Source organism: Podarcis gaigeae (genome assembly GCF_964106915.1).
Source record: "Podarcis gaigeae genome assembly, chromosome: 8".
NCBI classification, from domain to species: domain Eukaryota; kingdom Metazoa; phylum Chordata; class Lepidosauria; order Squamata; family Lacertidae; genus Podarcis; species Podarcis gaigeae.
The window spans coordinates 42,971,721-42,993,342 of NC_139684.1; the positions used below are offsets into that span (position 1 = coordinate 42,971,721).

At 41.5% G+C, this 21,622-nt stretch overlaps 1 protein-coding gene across 13 annotated transcripts in view; it reads right to left on the reverse strand.

The window, feature by feature from the left end:
• The window catches only part of ZFHX3 (zinc finger homeobox 3), a 402,702-nt gene that overhangs the window by 171,763 nt on the left and 209,317 nt on the right, over positions 1-21,622 (reverse strand). For 11 of the 13 annotated variants that reach the window (XM_083752187.1, XM_083752186.1, XM_083752188.1 and 8 more), the window contains one exon: positions 9,734-10,050. The exons of 1 other annotated variant lie outside the window; for it this stretch is intronic. The gene's annotated coding sequence lies outside the window, so the exon portion shown is untranslated. Of the gene's footprint in view, positions 1-9,733; positions 10,067-21,622 lie in introns of all 13 variants that reach the window. One more of the 13 variants, XM_083752171.1, reaches the window with a different exon arrangement.

The following is a 21,622-nucleotide window of genomic DNA, read 5'->3' on the forward strand; positions in this document are numbered from 1 at the left end:
TAAATATTTAAAGGAGTTAGATCCCTGGGTATATTTGCCTGCCTGCCTGTCCTTGTATGTAACTGGGAAATACCTGGTTTATTGCTTTTCTGCATGAAAACCTGAACCATTAAAAAAATTACACATATGTATTGCTATGGGGAAGCTCTTAATAGCCACTCTTTTCATTACCTGACATGCAGATACCTAGCTGCACAAAATCATGCATCCTAGCTTTTGATAGATGCAATACTGCAGGTACCTTGCTCATGATCATATATGTTAATCTCTCTCTGGAGCCTTATTTCTAAAGCTCAAATTAAATGAGGCCAAGAATTGCTTTAATATAGTTTTGCTAGATACACAACCCATTGGACAAACATTAAACTTGGTGAATATTTATTTATTGTAGTCTGAGGAAGTATATGTGCAAGTCTTCTTGTCTGCAAACAGAACCCCTTATTTTTCAGGGGGATGAGTAATAATGTTTACAAAAGTGGCTTACAGAGACCCAGATTCTCCAACAATTCCTCCGATCAACTGAGACCTGGATGGCAGTGGCATCTTCTCAGCTTTTTGAGTGCCAATGCCAAGAATTCTGCAGGTGCCAAGCTTTGAGATGCCCCCCTACCCACAGCAGTTTTATGAAAGTCTGTGTCAGTACTGGACAGCTTCCCGTCTGTCTTTGAATGATTTTGTGTGTGTGTGTGTGTGTGTGTGTGTGTGTGTTGCTACTTTTTTCACCAGGTGCCTTAGCTGAAAGGTAAGCCTAACTGGTCTGTAGTCCGGTGCTATGGTCTGGACAGTGCTGAACCTGGCTTTCCTTTTGTCTTGGCTGTTAAAGAAGTAGTACTACCTATTTCCTTCTTTCCCAACCAAAGCTGTTCTGCAGTTTTCTAGTGGAACAGCTAGAGATTTTGGAATGGTGAACTAATGATTACTAGTCTGAATATTTCCCCCCATATCTCTATAAAGTCTCAATCCTGCAAACACCATACACACACTAACCCTTATAGAGCTAAAAGGTATGAGTCCAGAGATACCCCTGTTACCTGGCATAGTATGCTCTTGCTGCCAGGCTGAGAAAATGGTGAAGGAAGAAGGTAAGAGGTCCTCTCAAAAAAGCAAAAAGTCTGAAGTCTTTAACCGTTCCTCCTCTCCTAAAAGAGAGCCAATGCTGCAGGAAAACATTTGCTCATCGTGCTGCTTAAGCCAGCACACTTGAATGATATTCTTCCGGGAAGTGCTTACTGCTAGCTGGAGCTGTGCTGTGTGTTCACTGTATCCTATCAGTATCCACCAATCCATTGCGAGTGCCTTCAGAGCTGTCTGTTAAGATAGTTCAAAAGCCTGCTTTTCCCAATAGGGGTTGGAGAGTGTGTGTACAAGTGCTTTCTGGGATAGCCTGGCATTACTGTTCTAGTTTCTTCAAAGAGAGTAAGAAATAAACTATTTTGTTGTTGTTTCTTTCTGCCCATTTGTTCAAGAGGCAAATACTGCTCTTCCCAGTTTCTGGCTTAAAAAAATCCTGTGCTAGTGTGTGTCCCTACAGAAGACAGAACCAGGAGCACCATTCCATCTTTCCTTTGCCGCCAACTTGTAGATCTGTATTAATTTGTCTTGACATAGATTTCAGACATCAGAATCCTGAGTGCATTTCTTAATTAAAATATGAATAATGGCAATTGAAGGTGCCACAATGTGAAAGAGTCAACTAAGCTTCAGTCCACTGAGGGTAAATTAGAGGTACCCATGACAGCTCTAAGGCAGATAGGGGGTTGGAGTGGAATGTACCTCTGTAAACTATTACTAGGCTAAGTTCAAGGTGTTGGTTTTGGTATATAAAGTCCTTTACAGCATGGGACCAGGATACCTGAAATATTATACCCTGTATATACCCAATCACTGTGATCTGTGGGTGAGGACCTTCTGCAGACCCCAGCTTATGGGATGCCTTCCCCAGAGAGGTTTGCCTGGCACCAACACTCCATGATTTTTTAGTTGTAGGTGAAGAAGCCCTTCCTGTTGTCACAGGACTTTTAATGACAATCTATCAGGTGCTCTAATTTTTCCACCAAGCTCTCTTTTGCTGTGTTTGATGCCATGTTTAAATTGTTTTGGCTACTGTGTTTTGTTGGTTTTAGGTTTTTTTTGTTTAGCTCCCTGCTTTGTAAATTTTCTTTATTAAATATTAAAAGTGTTATTTTATTGTAAATTCTATTTTGGTATTTTATTGTCTATGTAAGCTACACATGAAATGAAAAGCACATATAATGGGTGTTCCATAAATAAATATATTTTTTTAAAAAAATACATGCATATATATATATATATATATATCTCCTTACCATAGAAGCAGAAGTTAGTAATAGCCTACAATTTTCTATGGACATTGCACTAACCTCCTTTGCATCACTAGACATATGCATATTTATTACTTTAAAATTTTATTTAGGACATATACTGAATTTCTCATTCAAAAGCCAGTGTGGGCATTTGTAGGTCCTATTCTCTTCAACAGACTCTTATGTTCAAAGTAGACTGCAATCCTAATGTGGGAGTTATCAAGGTAGCTTAACGCCCTTATCTGAGCTTGAGCTATCAGCATAAGTGAGACCGGAGGAACAAATGATATTTCCATCTGTTTCCTGGTTGTTTTTAATTGTGTCCAATGGTAGGGGAAATAGTGGGTTGGTGGGAGTTTAAACATACTCTGAAGCATGTTTAAATCTCCCAATTTGAGGGTATGGTAGGGGAGTGGGAGGGTTTAGAATCCTCTGGATCTCAGCCACTTCCCAGAAATCCTCCCCTTTAAAAACTCTTATGACATCAAGTAGGCTAGAGCTTCAGAGGAGCCATCAGCACTGGAGAGGAAGGCTCTGACATCAAAGGGCCTCCCAAGAATCAGAAATGCACACTTTTCATTATTAGGTGAATTTTATGCAGGTTTATGCAGTGGGGTCCTGCAATTCTGCAACCTGACTGTCCCTCAGTTGTTATATTCCTCCTATACATTACAGGCAAGTTACATGAAGAGTGAGATCTTCATACTTTTCACTGCCTGAGCCTATGACAAGCACCTACTCCGAGCAGCTGCATGTGTTGCTGGTCCTCTAGGCTTGGGTCTTCTGCCCGTGGTTGACAGGAAAGGCTGGATGACTCGGCAGCCAGCATCAGGGTAGTGGTGAGACAGCAATGGCATCTTGTCTAACTGGACTTGCAGGGTAAGAGGGCCATCAGGTTTTCACACTAAGCATCAAGAGAGCAGCACTCACAGAAGCAAGCTACTAAGCTTCAGCCACACTTGTTTTCATTCTGCAAAATAGAATCTGTCTGCTTGGAGTGTTTATAATGGGATAGCAACACACAGGCATCAGGATCTGCTACATGGGATGTCTATTCCTCTTGTTTGAATGGTGATAAGAAAAAGTGCCCAGAGGGGGCAGGAAAAGCAAATGCTTTTGGCTCCCAGTCACACTGGAAAAAGGGGGATGGAATGGTAAAGGGAACCCTGGTGTAGCCCTTAAGTCTCTCAGTGGAGAGAGAGGAACAATCTACTTGAAACTCTGACTGAATCTTTCTGAACAGTGAGGTCTCCCAGCTGAGTCTGCATGAGTAAGCGTCTGCCAGAATCACAGGATTGGCTGAGCTTTATGTGAAGGCTTTGCTGAAAGGCTTGTTAAGGAAGCACTGCTGACCAGGCCATCCAATTGCATCACGCTTCAGAAACGAAATGTGCTGCAGCTGGGAATCACAAGTTGGTGGCTTCCGGCAACAGAGGGATAAAATAACCAACTCTTTCCCACCCTTGGGGCCTGTGCCTCAGAGAATCTCCTGCACTTCCACCCAGCAGCTAGAGCCAATCTAGTAAGGAAAATGAAAGCACTTTCTCCTGCAGGCTGTGTGAAGTGGGTTGGAGGGTCAGTTACATCAACTTTCCCCAAAATAAAAAATGCAATTATTTATTAATTTATGAATGGCCTTTGGCAAGTGTCAAGGTAATTTACAAACAAAAACAGCTAACTATAATTGCAATTTAAAAACAGTATAAAATGAACATCTAGGGCAGAGATTTTTTTTCATCCAGTGGATGTTAGTCTCATATTGCTTTTGTTATGTATCCTGTGGTGTGGAGTTTGAGCCTGGCAGTGTCTAAGATGCTGCAAGATTCTTCACATGCAAAGGTTCTGTGTTTCCACTGAAATCCAAGGAAGCACAGGAAACACATTTGGTTTACTAGCACACACTCTCCCATTAACCCAGTCCTCTACTAGTTCACAATACTGGACTACGCGGTACAGCAAGCCACCTCTCCATGATGTACCCAATAGCACTGGTGACTTAAGCTGCAGTCCTTTACTCACTTGAATACTGTAAATGCTGTTGAATTCAACAGGGCTTACTTCTAAGTAGAATTGCACTATAAACCAGTGGGTTTTGAAAATACTGAGGTGACAGTAAAATGGCAAAATGAAGAAGTGGGTGCTTGCTGGGGCCTCTAGCATAAGGTGCATTAACAATTGTGGCTCTGGGGACCTGGAATCGTCCTGTTCTCAAGTTGTATTGAACAAGCACCTTTATCTCAAAATGCTCTGGGTTTCAGGAAAAGTGCTTTTAGCAGCCCTCCAAGCTCTTGAGTTCCCTGGCTTGAAAGTATCTCCTCTTTTCCCTCAGCCTCCTCTTTGGGGAAAACTGCTAAGAGTGTTTAGTTACAAGTATGGACCTACCCAGCAACACACTTACTCCCTCCCTTCATCTTGCCTAGCAAAGAATTAAAATGCAAATCAGAATTAACGGGTCACATTTAAAAGAGAGGAGTCTTCATATCTGATTTTTTGTTTACTTGGGCTTTTAATTTTGCATGTGAATTGGGACCCCTACAAACTGGCATTTTCTTGCTGGTGTATTCTGCAACATGTCATCCAAACAATAATAGTGTATTAGTGATGGATATATACTAGGCATCTGCACATAATTCTACTTTATTTGTAGAATTTGTAGAATGCTTCCCCAATGTTACTGTGTTATTGCCATCTGGAGGGGAACTCTTGTATTATAGTTCACACTATGTCCTTTCAAATATATTTATAGGAGGGGAGTTATTGGGTTTTTTGTTCTTGTTTTTATTATGTATTTTGTGTTCTCATTTTGTATTTTTATATTGTGAACCACCTTGTGATCTTCAAATGCAGGGTGATATACAAATTTGATTAATAATAATAATAATAATAATAATAATAATAATAATAATAATATAGCACAACAAAAGCAGGTCATAAAACCCCTGGAACATTTGTGGTATGAAAAGGTACTGGATTTCAGTAGGAAGCCATAGGACATGCACCTATTCCAAACAAAGCAGTATGATCACCCTGAACCATTTGAAGGTGCAAACAGTATTGAAAGCCAGGTTGCATGTAACAGCCCCAATATTATTATGAATGCACAATTTAAAACATATGTATATCACCTCCTCCTTGCAGATTGCTCTTCTTGCTCCCCACGTCTGCACATACAAATTCCTGCTGACCAAGATCATTGTCCATAAGGCTTTCCTGCACTAAGTTATTAGTGTGGCTGCCCCTCAGTATTGACTATCTGCATGTGCAAAAGGATAAATCACTTCAGGTCTCAAAGGCTTCCTTTATCACACAAGCCATTCCTTGCGCAATAAAGAAAATCCTATACCTCATCTCTTGCACACAGTGATGCACATCTTCTTTCAGCATGATACATCTGTTGTGGGCTTGTTGGATTTCTACAGTATTCAGATGGTAATACTTTGTACCTGAGGTGAAATGGGGCCCTTCTCCAGAACAAGAGCATTTTCACTGCTGATGTGACTGTTCCCTGCAGGCAGTGCAGGGGGACTTCTAGACCCCAGAGGAAGTGAGGGAAATCCTAGCAGGTCCAGAATATGGAAGGAACCACCCATGTAGGTACCTTAGTTTTTCAAAGGGTCATTTATCCTGGGAACCATGTGGCAAGGTTTAGAGCTAGCACTGGAAGCTTTCCCTGGGCACTTGGGCCCACAGCCAAAACATGCAGCTTAAAGGAAATGTAAAAGACACAAGAACCTAAAACTGTTTATTTTAACTCTCAGAAAGGCAGGGAGATGCTGGTGCCTCTGGATACTGCTGGCAGCCTAAGAAGTCAGATTCTTGGGGGAAAGGTTATAGCAGCTCATTAGAGTGCCTAATAAAACTGTCTACAGATGTTCACTGCCCATCCTGATACTCTTTGAAAGAATAGGACCTGAGTAGGTCCCAGATAAACCTGAATAGCATTTCATCACTCATGCAGCATTCCTTAGAACTGCACTAACAGAATCACCATGATTACAGGGCCCAGCAAGCATCCTGCTATGTGCTGACTGAATGCCACCTGAAAATATTGGTAGAAAGATGGTGGAATGTTGGTGGTCATTAGTCATTACATCCAATATCAGTGGGGCTTGTGAAACCCATCTTGCACACACACTGCCAACATGAAGAGGTACACCTTGTCTTTGTGCTCCATACATCTACCCCAAAGCAATATAGCTAGGACTACAACTTCCTATCACTGCTGGATACCCACAAGGAAACATATAGTGCAATCAATGTTAATCCTGAAGGCAATACATTGGTTGGTATGGAAGGAAGAGGCAGACAACACTAGAAAGGGTAGGAGGTTTCAAGAGGGACAAACAAGGTTACCGGTATATGGTGAGAGATAATTCAACTGTTGTACACCCATTTATCTCCATCATTAAACTACAACCTAGGCTTATATGCGTGGGCTCTATATGAAACAGAGCTGAGTCAGCTGAAAGCAAAAGGTGGCAGATCCCTAGAGGAAAACCAGCAGGAACTAGGGTGTATACAGTTTAAGACAAATCTGCCCTAAAAGGATAATGAGGGTGAAATTGTTTATGATGGCTCAAATGTGGAGAGGCACCCTATAGGTGTTTATAGGCTAATACAATAAGTTTCTGAGCCATGGTGAGTGAGCTGGAGTGCTTGGTCTTAGAGGAGAGCAGAAATATAGTGAGCATAATGGAAGTCTGGTGGAAGGGAGAAAACCAGTGGGACACGGTTATCTTCAAATACAAATTCTATAGGAAGGACAGAAAGGGTGTGCTGAAGGTAGTGTTGCTCTTAATGTCAAAGAGGTCATATGAATTCAGCACACTAGAAATCCCAAAAGGGATGGACTCCTCCACAAAATCACTGTGAATGGTAATACCAGGCTTCAAAAGTAGTTTAGTACTGAGGATGTACTACTGTGCCCCCAATAAAAATGCCTAGGATTAACTTGAGGTGGAGCATGACACCAATGAGAAAGCCAAAAGAGGAAGTGCTGTAGTAATGGGTGGCTTCTATTATCTTCACATAGATTAGATGCATGACTGTTCGAGTAACTACAAAGAAGGAAAATTTCTAGATACCCCAAAATACTGTGTCCTAGAACAGTTGGTCATGGAACCAGCCAGCCAGACAGTAACTCTGGTCTTAATCCTAAGTGGCACCCAGGATTTGATGTGAGATGCAAGTGGTATTGAATTGGTTTGGAACACTGATTATAATACTCTCAAATTCAACAAACAGTGGTACCTCTGGTTACAAACTTAATTCGTTCCGGACGTCCGTTCTTAACCTGAAACCGTTCTTAACCTGCGGTACAACTTTAGCTAATGGGGCCTCCTGCTGCCGCTGTGCCGCCGGCGCACAATTTCTGGTCTCATCCTGAGGTAAAGTTCTTAACCCGAGGTACTGCTTCCAAGTTAGCGGAGTCTGTAATCCAAAGTGTTTATAACCCAAGGTGTTTGTAACCCGAGGTACCACTGTATGTTTAAGTGGAAAACTGCTGAGAAAATCCAACACCATCACATTTGACTTCAAAAGAGGTGCATCTGAAAAATGAGGTGACTGTTAGAAAGGAATTTGAAAGAGAAAGTCAAATGGATTAAGTATCTCCAAAATATCTGGAGGTTATTCTCAATAATAGAAGCTCAGCTAGAATGTATAATACATTCAGGAAAAGTAACACTAAGGCCAAGAGGATGCCAGTTTGGTTAATGAGCCAAATCAAGAAAGCTCTTAGAGATAAGATTGCTTCCTTCAGAAAATGGAAACCTTGTCCAAATGGGGAAACATACACACCCCTTTTCATCCAACTTGTTCTCACCAATCCCTGCCTAGTTGTTATGCTCTTCCAAAATCAAATCAGAGACAATAGGTATTTTCCCACTCACCAACCTGGCAATCATTAGTAGTAACGCTACCTAAGTTATTGGGGATGGAAGACAGGCCAGAAGGGGAGACAAAGTACAAGTATGGCCCCATCTCATCACCTGATGTCTCTGTCCACTACCATAGCACCCTCTGCTGATAACACCAAGTCATACAAGGTGATTAAAACATATCCCCAAGCTGGGTGAATGGGCATTAAATGGCAAGTGTGTTTCAATGTAAGCAAGTGTAAAATGATAGAAATTGGGGTAAGAAAAATCCTACTTTCATATATACTATTCAGGTCTTAACCGACAGTGACAACAAATTGTAATGTCGTGACGAATAGCTGAATGACATTGTATGCAGCAGCTGTGAAACAGACAAATTCCATGTTGGGAATCATTAAGAAAGGAATCAAAATAAAACTGTCAATATCTACGGTGCAGCAACTCTTGAAATACTGTGTACAGTTCTGGACACTATGCCTCAATGATGTTGCAGAGCTGCAAACAGCAAGAAAATGATCAGTGGCTTGGAGCAATTCTTATTTGAGGAAAGGTTACAATATCTAAGACTTTAGAAGAAAGGTAAGTAATAGGGGGCATAATGGATGTGTAAAATTAGGAATGGATTTCTTATAAGATTAGAACTCAGTGCCACCCAATGAAGCTGAAGATTCAAGATGCACAAAAGGGCATCTTCACACACTGAGTATTGTGGGCCCAATTTTATGGAAATTCCAGCAGAGGGTGGATGGGTCCCTTTCCTGTTGAGTATGTGACACCTAATGAAGACTTTTTGTTCCATTGGGTATTTTAACTGAATTCTGTTGCTGGGGACCACAAGTGGGGGCGGGGGTGGGAATGCTATTGTGTTCATGTCCTACTTGTGGATTTCCCATAGGGATTTGTCCTCATGGCTATATTGTTGCCTATGGGAAGTTCACAAGCAGGACATAAGCGCAATAGCATTCTCTCACTTGTGATCCCCAGCAACTGATGTTCAGAGGCATACTTTGATATAGATAGCATATAGCCATCATGATTAGTAAAAAGACCTAGCACTATGGTCCCATCTTCATTTTAACGACTTGTTATCGACAAAGAGACAGAGTGGCAATCCTCCCTAACTGTGAAAATGACAGAGTTCATGTTTCAGTCTGTTCTACCCTAACACCTCTTCTGAAGATTTTTCATGAATTTAATTGTGGGAGGGGTGGATAAATGTGAAATGGTGGCTCACGGTATTATGAGAGTTACTGCTTTAGAAAATTTGATGATTTATTTACTTATGTATTAGTAATTGTATTTTACTGATTTGTTAGGTGTTGTTAAGGATTATGTTATTTTGTGGATTTCTCTCTCTCTCTACCTGTTGTAAACCATCTTTTGACTCATGGAAAGGGTGGTATAAATAACTAACAATATGTATGAAAATGTTATGCCGTCCTTCTATTAAAATGACAATGGTGGTGGATGGGATACAATACATTAAAAACTCAGCAGGAAAAAATGAAAATTGCACCATGTGCTTCCTACCTGTTGGTGTCTCTTGCACTTCCTTTCTAGGCTCTTCTTTTCATGCGTCTTTGAGATCCAGATGGTAGTAAGGAGGCCCAGAGTCACCAAGTGGGCACAAACAGTTTGATTCTGCAGATTAATTGACTCTTTGGTGAATTTCTGTATGAATTTTTTCACACCAATCCCTTTACTGTTTCATAGCATCTTTTGGTTCTGTCTAATAAATCAAAGATGAAGAAATAATTTCTGCATCTGATTGTCCAGCTGATGGATGAAGCACAGAGTCTGCGATTGAACTCCTCTCCAGGTAGGTCCTTGGTAAGGACTCTTCCATCCTAAAATAAGAGAAGACTACATTGGCTCCTTGAGATGGGAACTAAACACAGCTCATAAGTTTTTTTACAATCCAGCTCCCTACCTACAGTATATGTTTCAACCCACTGAGAATATAATATACTGCCATTCCATGACCCCTACTACCATATAACTTTATTTCTAATGTGTCTTAGATTATCCAGGGATGGATATATGTATAATACTTGAGACCAGTGCATTCCCTGTGAAAAAATATTTCTCTGAAAGGACATACAATGGGAGCCAGCTAGTGCAGCACCCAGGAAGAAGATATTGATGGGGTTTAACAGCATGCAGAATATGGAAAGAAGAGTCTAAAAGTCAATAGAGCATGTTTTGTGCTCCAGCACTGTAGGAAGGAAGCAGTTGTAGGCAAGAACCTCAGTAATCTGAAAGCATTGCATAATTTGCAAAATCTGAATTAAAGGACCAATGATTCAGAATTTTATTCCATTTTATGAAATACTGAATGAAAGGTAAGTTTTGGTGCCATAAGTGTTAAGTGTCTGATTCTTCCAGTTAGGATGCATGCAAAAAAATCCCTGCTAATGTTATTATTAGCAAAGCCACTCATCTCCTTACCAGGTTGTGGCCCAGATAAGCCACCCTTTTGCGCCTCCTGGAGCCCCTCAGCCTAGTTTATAGCCCTTCTGCTACTTCTTACTTGAGACATCCAATAACTGTCTCCTCTTATTAGCAGTTTTTTTCAATAAGGACTCAGCTATCGACAGGCTGCAACTTGAAAAATACAGCCCAACTGTCCCTGGAAGAGCATCTGAGGACTGCTCAGCTTTTAAGGTCTCATTGCATAAAAGCTGAAGTGAGTTCTTACCCTTCTAATCTTTGTCCCCTATTCCAGCACTGCAGGGATGGTCCACACTGCCTTGTGGGCATAGTTCAGGCTGGGTTAATTAAGCATATTGAGCCAATAACCTTCCATGTTAGGATAGTGATATTCATAATTTAATGTATTGCTGCTGAAACATTAGCCTGTCAACAAATGGCACCATGCCACAGAAGTCTTAGTGCTGACCACCTTTCAGTAAAATGAGTGTATTGTTAAAGCAGGCATAAATCATTTATGGTTATGGCTCTATTGTCAAACTGTACATGCAAATAAGCAGTAACTTGGGTAATTTATTTTGCCTTTTGGAGATTATTTTCATGATTTTATTATCCCATTTTATGATTCATAGGCACTGGCCAAATGCCATTTTGTGCCTTTTCAGTGCTTTGCTGCTATTCTGTTAGTCATCTTCAAAACAAGAGGGAATCTGGCATCAGCACTGTCACAGTCCCACCAGCTTCCAGCACGGTTGGTGGAAATCCAAGCATCTTATTGTGGATACACCATTCCATTCAAAATACAGGAAAACAGTTGACAAGGCTTTATTGGAAAGGATGGTGAATGGAAGAAGTTTTAGATTGGAAACCTCTTTGGCTAGAGACCTGTCAAACCTGTTCTTTGTACAGCCCTATGTTTATGATATTTAAACACAAACAGCAACATAGATGGGGTGTTCTACAAGCTTTCAGCCCACCAGCTGATGAATGGATTCATGTATAGACCAGGAATGAAACCTCAATTGGCTTTTGGAGCACTCTGGCAATTAGCTGCAAGATTGCTGATGTTTCTTCTTCTTCTTCTTTTTAATTAATCCTGCTCTTCAGCCAAAAAAGGATCTGGAGCAGCTAATGGAACACATGAGGGAATGCACAGGATTCAGAATATGAAAATAAGCAACAGCAGCACTAAGCAGGCATCACAGCATCCAGGAAGGGAAACTGCAGCTGATCATTTTCAGCAGAGGTTGAAGATTGTGGTAAATCTGTACATAGGATAGAAGACTTGAAATGTTCTGTGTCCTGATGCTTACATAGCATCTGAAGTCACCCTTGTAAGATATTGTGGTACTTTTCTTGTCATTTATTTCTTTTGTTTATTTAAACAATTTATATACCACTTAATCACAGTAATCTCAAGTGGTATACAGGAAACCAAATACAATAAGACTAAAATGAGTTAAAACAATAAAATCAGAATTTAATTTAAAATAGTCTTCTTAAAATTTAATTTAAAAAGTATTCAGTAAACACTGGGAGTTCAACAGGAAGGGGGCCTGTGTGACCTCAACTGAAAGGAAGTTTCATAAAATTAGCCCACTATACTGAATGGGCAGTTCCTTGTGGATACAATCTGTGCATCTGAGCCATGGGGGACCACCAACAGTGACTACCCCAAATACTTCAGTAATCAAACAGGAATATGAAGAATCAGGCAATCCCTCAGGTATCCTGGAGCCAAGCTGTTATGGGCCTTGTAAATAAGAACAATGAACGTGGCTGGGTAGCATACAGGCACCAGAGTTATGTGTTGGCAATAGTCTGTCCCAATCAACATGTCTAACTGAAGCATTTTGCATAAGCTAGAGCCTCCAGACCAGGTCCAAGGGTAGCCCCACATAGAGCACATAGCAATAACAGAGTCCTGAGTGAATCATAGCAGTCAGACTATTCCTGTCCGAGAATGGTTATAGTTGGCATACCAGCCATAGCTAGTAAAAGGCGCTTCTAGTCACTGAGGCTACCTTGATCTTCCAGCAACAAGGATGGATTCAGGATAATTCCCCAACTCTGAACATGTTTTTCAGAGGGAGTGCAAACCTATATAGAACAGGTAACTGGCCTATCTCCTAGACGTGGGGACCACCAATCCTCCATCTTTCTGTCTTCCCAGGGTTCAAGCTCAGCTTACTGGATCTCAACTCCACAACTGTGCCCAGACAATGGTCCAGATTTTGCACAGTATTTCTTGACTCATATGTTATGGAGAAGTAGAGCTGTGTGTCATCTTTGTACTGATGACACTTTGCCTCCCAACTCCAAAAGAGTGCACCCTGTGGCTTCATAAAGATGTTGAACAAAAATTTGAAATAGATGATAGACACATGATAGAAAGAAAGAACTGCATTGAGAACAAGATTGCACGCAGTGGTACACTGTAGTGCAAAGACCATTAAACCAAAAAAGCTATCTTCTAATGCTACTCATTGGAAACACCTTGTAGATAGCAGTAGAACAACAGTAGAAAAATGCCCCTGATACCCAACCCACAGAGCCAGTCCATAAGTATACTATGGGTAGTGGTATCAAAGCAGACAAGAGATTAGGCAGAAGCAGAGAGGCACTTCTCCTGTCCCACTCTCGATTCAGGTCATTTATCAAGGCAACCAAGACTGAGTCAGTCCCAAAACTGCACCTGAATCCAGACTGAAACAGATCTAGATAATTCATATCCTCCAGGAGCTCCTGCAACTGCTCAGCCAGCATTCTTGTCACCACCTTCCCCAAAAAGGGGTATTTGTAACCAGGAAGTAGTAGTTATATACAATGGAATCTGGGGTGAGCTTCTTCAGGAGTGGACACACTACCACCAGTTTAAAGGCAGTAGGCATCACACTGTGTTGTAAAGAATGTGTTCACCATACCCTGGAAACATCCAGCCAACCTCATTCCCCACGACTAACTTTCACCAGCCAAGATGGGCAGGGGTCAAGAGAGCAAGAAGCCAGTTGCATCATTATAAGAGTCATGTCCACATCATCATAAACTGAAATTGATCCCTCAGAGCATAGGAAGGCACTGCATTGGACACCTCAGCTGGAACACCAATGACAGTGGCATTGAAGGCACTATGAAGCTAAGTTACTTTATCCTCAAAGTGTAGTGCAAATTGATCACAGCATGCTGCTGAGTGCTCCAGAGACCCATCCACTACTTCTGGTACAACTAGCCTACAGAACACCTGAAACAACTCTGCTGGATGGTTCTCTGAGGATACAATGGAGGTAGAAAAGTAATTCTTCTTTACCACCTTTACTGCTGCTTGGTAGGCAGAGTTATGTAACCTAACAAGCATTCGGTCATCTTTGGACTGAGTTTTCCACTACCTGTGTACTTGGGAAAGGGTGGTGAAATTGGGTGCATAACCTCATTGGAAATAAAAAGTTTGTCCTTATCTGCCACCATGAAATTCTCTGTAGCATTCTCAGGGTATCTACTCACTTGGAAACCTCTCAGTTTAGGAGGTACTAGACTGATGAAGTCGGAATGAACTTCCCTCTACTCACTAATGTGCATCTGATTAACTTATATAAACTATTAGATGCATGATCCTAACATATTTTCCATGAGCTGCTGATTCCATCAATATCAGTATAATAAATATCATTCACTTTAAATAGTTATTGTATTCTTGTGTTGGATAACTCATATATTGTAATAATCTCTTGTGTTATGCTGATTTTAAAAAATGCTGCTTTGCAAACCTCTTGCAATAATTCCATGGCCCCTCAAGGCGTCCACAGCTCACTGGCTGGAAACCACTGAACTAAAGAATACAGATATTAGTGGTGTTGCCAGAAGATTCCCCAAGCCACTGGATAAAGTCCATATCCACTGCTGAGGAGGTTCAGGGTGACTATCCAATTTGAGGATCAGTGAGATCTAAGCACACAGCCATTCAGGATATGGTTCAGCATTATAATTACCTCATCACCTTTTCCCAAGCTATTGAATTAAGCCTAATCTTTCTGGGCAGGGCAGGACTGTTTAATTTCACCAATAAGAAGGGACAGTTATTCACTGCAAGTCGAAGAGAGAATGAAAGGAACAAGAAAAGCAAATTATATAAGCTCACTGTGAGTACAATAAATTTTAGAAATTAGGACTGTTTCACACAGGCAAACATTGGTTTGTCACTTAGGCTACAAACATAACAGGGAGCTGCAGCCAATCCTGATTAATGTACCTGTTATGATACACATGCTTGTCACAGTAACTTTTTGTATCATTATGTGGTACACTTAAAGCATCTTAGATGCACACCTTAAGAAATGTCACCTGTGTTGTAGATCTTGCACAAGTTGTCACATTGATCATCATGCGCTATAAAGATCAACATTCCCAAAATAAATTTTTGACCTATTGCTCAATAATGTATCTTATGCAATTCAAAATGTTTCTGGTGATGATCCACTGAACCTTAGAAAACCTTAGACTGAACATAGAAAAGGCTTAGAGCCAAAGCCAGGGTTATTCACTTTAAAACTGCTCTCGTGGTCTGGAGAGTGTCTCAGGCAGCAGGTGCCAGGAGAGATCTCCATGCCAAAGACTCTGGAGAGCCACTGCCACCCACAGGAGACAGTCCTGGGCTAGACAGATAACATCATATACTGCATTGGATTTCAAGGCAGAAGAAAGGTGGGGTAAAAATGAAAGAAAGGACTGTCTGGGAGGGACCACAGATCTCCTTTGCCAACTATGACTACATTTTGTGCTGCACAGCCAAAAGCAGGAGCAACTATTACTCTCTTAGCTACAGCTACAAGAGAGTTAAAGCTGAGGTTTCTAAATTGCTCTCTTGAGGTCTTATTACTTGTTGATTAGCTCCTTTTGGGGACTGCATCAAACCTTCTACAATAATAAACACTCCCTTCATTGGGAATTCTGTAACAACCTCAGCTGCCCTGCAGCCCTCTGTCCTCGCCTGGAAAAGGCAGCAACATATGTGAGAATTGCTTCCCCTTTTGGGTTGTGAGTTCTGGAAGTGGGTGGACATACTGATCTGTGGAATATTTAACAAGCTTATTGAGAGCAGATATACAAGTGTCAGGTTTGTATACTTTAATATTTAACTTCTCAATCCTAAAAGTCTAAGCAGAAACAAAAGTGGTCTGTGTACCTGTGGGAAAGCATTTAAGGTAGCTTGGTCCTTGGCTGCTGTCAAAAACAAGCTGCTCTTTGACAAACCAAGTTCCGCACTTGTGTGATGCTGGTCTTGAGCAGCATCACCCCTCTGCTCTAGTTAATTAGTGTTAAAGTGCCAAGTACAAGGACAAGAAGCAATTCTGGAGAATACTGTGGATGTGGGTCAGAAAAGATGAGCAGAACTGGTAGGAGGTCCTACCCTGAAGATTTCTAAGTAAAATTTGGCCTTCAGCTTGGCAAAAGCCAAAGCCATGCCATTGAAAACTAATTGTTTTGCCGAGATGACTTATGCCATTATTTGGATTACACTTACAATTCTAAAAGAAAGGGGAAGGAAATACAGAATCTCAAGCACAGGGGACATTGTTCTCCGTTTCTGATATCTGTGTTTTTCTCCAAAACAGGGCACGGGGCCTCCCTAAAATCCTCTGTAATGAATTAGCCTGAAGTTATCTCAAGTCATTGCCTCAAAAGAGCCAGCTACCTGTTGGAAGAGAGGTCTGATCGATGCGAACTAAAGCAGCCGTGCGTGAGCTGTTACACAGTGGTTAGTATTGATCAGAGCTAAAGGCTGCCGATAGGAATGTAGAGGGAACTGACAGGCGGAGAAGAGGAAAGGAGGAAACTGCCTTCGCTGGTGGCAGTCATACAGAGGAAAGCCGATAAAAAGTCAATTCCACTTAAGTTAATAGCTGCTAACTAAATATTTTGGGGGGCAGAGCCTTCCCTCTGTTCCGGAAGTGAGACATCAAGCAAGAGCTGGGCTTCGACAGATGAGATCACAGAAAGAGTTGTGATGGCCAGTTGAGCAGAATGAGAAATACGTTGGCTCCACACAATCTGCTGTTGCGTATATCAGAGGGAAGAAGCAGAAAGGTAGCAAACAGCATGGGACCATGGGCATCTGCAGGATTTTTTCTGGGATGGAAGGCACAAAGTAAAGAATCCAGAGTAATAAAATGCGCACAGACACACACACACACACACACACACAGAGCAAGAGAGCTGATCTACCTTTTCTTAAAGTTCTGGCGATTGAGCAATGGTGAGACCCAAACAGATATGATCTCTGAGAAACAAGCATTCCAGTCTACCCCTCAGTTGTTTTTCATTTAGTAGACCCACTTTGCTTCTACAGATAGACCTGGAATCCAGATATATTTCCATCTATGACTAAGACACTTTATTATTTTGCTGCCTTTTTTTTTTTTTACTCTCTCCAGCCCCTACTGTTGCTACAAGTAAGTTCTCAGCTATGCCCCCTGCATTTCCCTAAAAAACTCAACACATATCCCAGGATCAGCAGTGGACTACACAGTTTTGGCATACACTATTCTAACTCCCTACAGCAAAATGGGGAGCAGGGGGTGGACTCACTGGGCTACTTTGCAGGGCTGGCATAACCTGTGCTCTCTCAGCCATCACTCCATGCCCTGCAATATGGATATAATAATAAAGGGCTTTGTCTGCATTGGAACTGGCTGGGTAATTTTTTTAATGTTCACAAACTCCTGGGAGGAGGGGGAGAATTATCTTTTTTATATGAATAATACTCAAATTAATAAAGATAAAAATGCCCATCTTTGCTGCGATGTTCTGTTTTGGGGTATCTTTTGCCCAATCACAGCTACATTAACATCCTTGATACCTGAATTGTTTTCTGTTGAGCAGCAAACATTTCTCTCCCAGAGAGGACTAGCAGAAAAAGGGGAAACTGCCTCCACAAATAAACCCAGGCATAGGCAAACTCGGCCCTCCAGATCATCCCTGACCACTCGTCCTGTTAGCTAGGGATGATGGGAGTTGTAGTCCCCAAACATCTGGCGGGCCTTTTGCCTATGCCTGAATAAACCTATGCATGGAGTTCCCTCTTCCAGGCAAAGACACAGGAAAGGCTGGCAACATTAACCCTGCGATGTGGGAATCCCTTGCAGACGACAGCAGCGCCTGGAGACAAGTCATGTATCCACGGCAGTGACCAGAGGAGAAATGACTGCTGGGAGGAGCACAGAGAGAATAAATGCCATGGTGCACCTGTGACAGTGAAACTGGATGCCTTTATCTGCCCCAGCTGCAATAAACTATGTCTCTCCTGTACTGGTCACTACAGCCACAATAAGTGCTATAATTCTCCAACAATTTGACCTTACCCCCAAATGGTGCACTCTTCCATTGTCTCTCAAGACGGATGGATGCCAACAACAAAAACACTTGGGTTTGTCCCTTGAAATTCTCAGTCAATGCAAGAGTGAGCATGAATGGAGAAAACAGCATTTGATTAAGATTAGGGTGATGAGGGTGAATTAGGAACGAAGTGGTAGCCCTTTAAAATTTTTTAAGGTGTGGTGCATCTGAGGTGTGGTTCAAGTGAGGAAGAAGCTCACTAAGCAGAGATGAAACTTGCATATCCCAGGGGCAGTGGAAGAAGCAAATGAGGCACTGTGGAAGGAGTATAATTTGGCCACAAAGAGTAGCACAGATATTGCTGCACAGTTCTAACATTTAACTTGCAAGCCTGTAAAAGTAAAATTTTGCTACAGAATATCAGGGATAAAACCAGGAATCAAATTGTGTTTTGTATAGAATGTATATAATTTACACATTATATACACATTTAAGCATTCATCATCACATTTTCTCCCCCTTCTCCCCTATTGGGAACTGATCTTCTTACATGCACTGGAAAATGAAAATGGACATATTCAGGTTTCTTCCCAATTAGTTAATTGCTGGGTTCTTCTGTAATCTGCACTTGCTGAAGTCTCTCTTCTGACTTGAGTAAAGTTTACTTTTCTTTCTTTCTCTCTTTTTGTCACACACAAAAGATTTCTATTAAGTGGACAGTTTTACAGAATTAGGTGTTGAAACTGAACATAGGCATTGATGATGCAGACTTGGGAAACTTGGATCCTGATTCCAAAGACTAGGAATAGTGTGGGGATCTTTTACAGCCATATGCTTTCTCAGACTCTGGGTGGAAGATTCATGACTGTATCAAGCTCCTGGTTTTAAATCGTCTCAGTCACTCTTGGGTCTGCTACTACTGCTTCCTTAATGGGTCTTGCTGAACTCAATTGTATGCTTAACCAGTGTGACTGACAGAAATCCAATGCTGACCACTTCATTATGTGGTGACCTTGCCCCTCTTTCCTTCTGTCTTTCTAATTCCCCATCCTGGGCAGTGCCCCCTTCCTAATGAGAACTCATTCAAGGTCAAGACCTTCAAGCCTTCACTTTTGGGTGCAAAGTTCTACTGTATCCCAAGAGAAATTCTGCCACTGGAAATCAGCACTTTGAAGTGCAATCTTCCCCAGATAAGTTTGGTACAGTTTGGGTGGGATTCTATTTCACCAATTAATCGCTCATGATCCATCTGCACCCCAATAGGCATGTCTGCTACTGTTTCTCTGTAGAAAGAAAACCTTCTTAGACAAATCTTTTTTAAAAAAGTAATACTGAAATAGATGCCATACCTCTGTGGTAGATCAAAAGTGGTTCAACCAGTCTCATGGGAAGTGTCTACACTGATTATCAATATAAATAACATAATAAAAATAGTAAAAGAAACACTAAATAAAAATTGTAAATCACTTGTAGCCTCTCAAATATTCCCAGGTCTTTCTGTACCTGTTCCTTAGAACACTTAAAAAAAACAAACGCTGTGAGGGAGCATAACTTACTAGCAGAGCAGTTATTTTACATGTAGAAGATGGTCCAGGACGTCACCAGTTAAAAAGATAGCAGGTGATGGGAAAGGCCTCTCTCTGCCTGAAATGACAACCCTGGAGAGCTGCTGCCAATCAGAATAGAAAATACTGGGATAGATGGACAAAGAGTCTCAGTGTGGCCGTAGAAGGCACACTGCCTTTTTCTGCATTTCCTCCAAGCAGCCTTAACAAAAGGCAGTTGCATACCACATAGTCAACAGTGCTCACTAATCACAAGAGAACATCTAGGGCAGGGTTCCCCAAACTTGGGTCTCCAGCTTTCTTGGGACTATAATTCCCACCATCCGTAGCTAGCAGGACCAATGGTCAGGGATGATGGGAATTGTAGTCCAAAAACAGCTGGAGACCCAAATTTGGGAAATCCTGATTTAGGAGATGGGAGTAAGGGAAATTATTCCAGATCTCCACAAATGCAATAACAATTTTAACCCTAACCCAAAGCAATGGCATGAGTGCAAAGATGAAAAATGAGGGAACATTTGGTCAGATTTGTATTTCCAGTTTATCTGGTCAAAAGCACCTTGGTGTGTCTCCTTCATGTCCTTCTTCCTTATTTTGATTTTTCCTTTTTAGGGTGGTGGTGGTTGTTTTGAAGTTACTATTTGTTTCCAACATTTCCTCCAAGGAGCTCAAGCATACATGGTTTCCCCCCTTCACAACCACCCTGTGAGATAAGTAAAACTGAGAGACAATGACTGGACCAAGGTCACCTGCTGAGTTTCATGGTTTAATGTGGATTTGAACCCTGGTGTCCAAGATCTCAGTCCAAAACTAACAACTATTTTTTTAAAATGTAATTAAAATATTAAATAAAAAAATACTGTAATACCTAAACAAATAATCAGAGGGGGGGTAGCCAGGTTTTGGCCACAGGTGAAGCTTCCAGAAGGGTGCCATTGAGGCTCCCAGCCTGTGTGTGTACACAAATACATACATGGGGGGTGTGTGTACAAAACTGGGTCTTTGACCCAGGTGAAATAATCATTTGCCCCTGAAAATAATCAACAGGTTACTCCTGAGGCTAAGGGTCCAAATAGTCTCTTTAAAGAAATATGATGTCCACACTCCCTGTCCGTTTAACCACAGGAGTTGCACAACCCTCCTTTTCTCAAGTAGCAGAAGTGCTGACTATCTGAAACTAACCACAAAGAGAGAAAGGAAGAGAGAGACACACACATACCTATGTGCTCACGCACACAAAAAGCAAACATGATCTGTGATCAATATCTTTACAAGTCTGAAGGAATCCTAGCTCCCAAAGGGTTAATCCAGAGAAGCAAAGCCATCAGACTGTTTAGTGAGCTAATGCTTTTATTGATGGGAAATGCCTTTCTGGCTCCAGGAGAGAAAGCTCCATACAGGTTGCAAGGATACAGCCTGGGAAAGGGGGAAATCACAGAGGCCTGGCACCAAAGGATCTACGTGCAAGGCTTTTTCACCACCACTTTCAAGAGCAGGCACTCAAAGTAACCAAGCCACCCAAGAGCTACTCCAGTCATGAGATCATCCACATTAAACAGCTTCAGGGTAAGGCACCCTAGTTATTGCCTCAAATGCCAAGCAAATCTTAGCCTGAAAATCCCATATAAAGAAGGTCCTGCTCAGATGGCTTAATCTCCTGTTCATGTTTTTTTACAAAATGTACAGAGCATTCCTTTTTAAAACTATCCAGTGCCTGCTGGTTGTGATATGTGGCCTTAAAAATGTTACCAGTTTGCTTCAAATGATCGGCATCTATCTAGTAGACTATCTGTGGTCACTGCCAGGGTCAGGGATCAAGGTGTAGTAGTCTGCTAATAAAGTGTAAGCTAATGTTGTTGTCAAATTGCTGGAGTAAACAGACAGTGCCCACTTCCCACTGATGAACTTCCTCTGGGGTTGGGGATATTGGCTTTATTGGAAAACTGCCAGTTGCAGAAGTGATGGAAGTGGCTGGTAGCAGAAAAAGACATCTTGATTTTGTAAAAAGATGAGTTCTGTAGTTGATAACCATCTGAAAAGCAGTTCATTGACTGACTGTACAATGACATTTATTAACGATCTCAGGGCATGACCA